This window comes from Cyprinodon variegatus, unplaced genomic scaffold, assembly GCF_000732505.1.
Source record: "Cyprinodon variegatus isolate N-32 unplaced genomic scaffold, C_variegatus-1.0 Scaffold13, whole genome shotgun sequence".
NCBI lineage: Eukaryota > Metazoa > Chordata > Actinopteri > Cyprinodontiformes > Cyprinodontidae > Cyprinodon > Cyprinodon variegatus.
The window spans coordinates 1943531-1946383 of NW_015150466.1; the positions used below are offsets into that span (position 1 = coordinate 1943531).

General features: G+C 41.2%; 1 protein-coding gene across 2 annotated transcripts in view; it reads right to left on the bottom strand.

Moving 5' to 3' along the window:
• The window catches only part of LOC107089685 (R-spondin-2-like), a 67203-nt gene that overhangs the window by 2833 nt on the left and 61517 nt on the right, over positions 1-2853 (bottom strand). The window lies entirely within an intron of this gene.

Consider the following 2853-nt stretch of genomic DNA (forward strand, 5'->3'; position numbering starts at 1 on the left):
CTTTCCCATTGAGTTGCGTCCCCGTGAACACTGGGGCGCAACCCAATGGGAAAGGAAAGGATTCTGGGTTTAACCGTTGCGTATATTAGCTGCGACATATGAATCAAGATGCTATGACCGAAAACATTTGATTGACAGATGACCGTTGATATATGATTGGACGAATTTAGGTGTTCAGGCTGACGTAGAACTAACTGGCCTACAGAAGATAATGAAAAAAAACACAGGATTCTAAGACAAGATTTTGTTAAAAATTTATATTTTCTAAATTTTGGGAATAATATTGTCTAATAAAGAGTACATTTATAAACATGTTTAAGTCAGAATGATTTGACATTTAAATATGGCTTCCCTACGACTTTAAAGCGATCATTGTGGTAAGAGCCTGTTTTTGAAAATAGATCGTATACATGCATTATAAGCTATTATCTCTTTTGCAATGGCATGCGAAGTAACCCTTTCAATGTGGTCTAGTAAAATAAATTAGTAATTAAATAGGAGAAGCGGGACAACATGAATGGAGCGAGGTGTTACGTTCACAGCTGGGAAACAGTGCAATAACTTAACAGCCAGTTAAATAAGAAAACACACGTATCGGTCACATCACTAAATCAAACGCTGTGTGTCCCAGGGCCCTGGCATCATTACATGAAGGAAAAATGTCAGAAAATGCCTTCTCTTTTAATTTTGCATTCTGGACCCCCCTGGGTCAAGGAGGTTCTGTTGTGGTTCAAGTTGGAGAGTCTTAGATTTTCCCTTAATGGCTCTTTGAGTAAATTCAATAGGACTTGGGACTCCCTGCTGTCCATCAGAGACATTGAACCAGAAGAGAAACAAGTCTGAGATGTTTATTTATTTTTGTCCCCTTTAGATATCTAGATTTTTTTTTTTTTACTATTATTTTTTCTTTAGGGTATTAGTATTTTCTTCTTTCATTTATGTTCCCTTTTCCCTCTCCCGTTCTCTTCCTGTCCCTTATTCTGTAATTTTAATTTACTGTAATTTATGCACTGTGCTTAAACATTGGGATGTGGGTGTGGGAGGGGCGGGTGGCTGTCTGTTTTTTCAGAAAATTGTTAAAAACAAAGTGAGCACTTTTTGTGTTTGGGGTCCACCCCATCCTTACTGAGTCCTTGTATTGCTGTTTCTCAATAAAGAAATTAATGAAAAAAAACCAAAATACCTTCTCCTGAAAAATCTGAGCGAGCGGGGAGCGATTTCGCCGGAGCAGCAGGAACAACTCTTGTTGTGTCTGCGCAATCGAAGTTGTTATAATCCACACATGATGTACGAATTATTGTATTGCCTGCACGCTCTCACTCACATTAAAAAAGCACCACCTTGCATAGTCTAAAATCCGGGACATTTTATCCGACTCGTGGGTAATCCGTGAACAATTATCTATATCAGGGCGACTCCCGGAACTTTCCCGGAACTTGGGGTGTCTGGTTCTCTTGCTCTGGCCTCAGCCGAGAAGTTGCTTTGAAAGACCAAAAAAGAATCAGATTTGCATCCTTTGGGTCAGAGTCTGTAGGAAACAGCTCACTGCAGAAATGCTTTTTCTCCCGAAAAATGAGACGGACATGGACAACATGCTTCAAATGATTCTTCCATGTTAGGTTTGCAGCGTTAGAGAAGAACGCAGGTGGAGCAGAGCACAGCCAATCTTTCATTTCCATGTCTTTCAGCTCTACAGATCCCTTTCATTCGAGGCCAAACAGTGAGAGATTGATGGAGATGATGAGGAGTTTATCCAACCATAGAGCAACAATGTTTACATCCAACCTCTCAGACACCAGAAGGTCACACCAGAATCTACCATCTGTTCCTTGTTACAAAGGGAGAAAATCACCAAAGAAGGACCTATTATTCCCCTTCATGTCTTCTTTCCTCAGATTCTTCTGAAAACATCCCGGTCCGTTTTCCGTCTTCCATTAATCCAGCTAATCGTTTCTCCCTGATGTCCTTGTGATCCCAATCTGTCCCTCGTTAGCCTAACTGGGACGATGGTTTGTGTTTCATAAGGTTCACTGATGAGGAACTGAGACAGGCTGACCTGCGGGGCCTTTGTGGAGGTTTTTTGTGTCCATGTTTATGTTTACGTTACGACTAACATATTCTGTAGCAGGCAGTGAGCTCTTCTGGCAGCCTGAGTGTTCCTGTTATTTATCTTTCATGCATAGAGGTGTAGCTGGATTTAAAGTACCTGCAGCCATCTTCCTCTACCTCAGATCCTCTGCTTTCCTGGATAAATGGCTCAGCTGGTTTGGTTTATCCAAAAAGTTTTCTTGGCTGGAAATCTGACAGAGACTATTTAAAGCAGGTTATTCCAGCTATGTGTGAGAGATCAGAGCTGAAGGAGCTGCTGGATGTTCTCCGGTTCATCTGCTGCACTCCTGGTTCCCCTGGAGTCTGGACATTAGATACCCTCCCTCAGAATCTGTCTTTGATAAACCTTGTAAATGCAGGAGGAGATTTATTTTTTCATTTATAACCCCTCCCACTGCGATAATGAGGGGGGTATATAATTATACTCTTTATTTTGGACCTGCATTTTATTTTCTTCATCTCTTAAACTGTTTTAGTTTTCTGTCTAAAGAAGGAATCCTACCAGAAAGGTGTTCTGTTTCAAATGTGTAAAATCGATTTAGACCAGGTATCCTGTAAGTCGGTGCTTGAGGGCCGCAGTCCTGCAGGTTTTAGAGGTTTCCCTGCTACAGCACAGCTGCTCACACCGAGTCAGCTTCTGGTTCTTCAGTTCAAAGGGAGCATTTCCTCTACAGCAGATTACTGTAGAGTCAGTGACAAAATAAAAGTGAATATATTCGCTAGAAAAAGCCTGTCCTGCAAGTT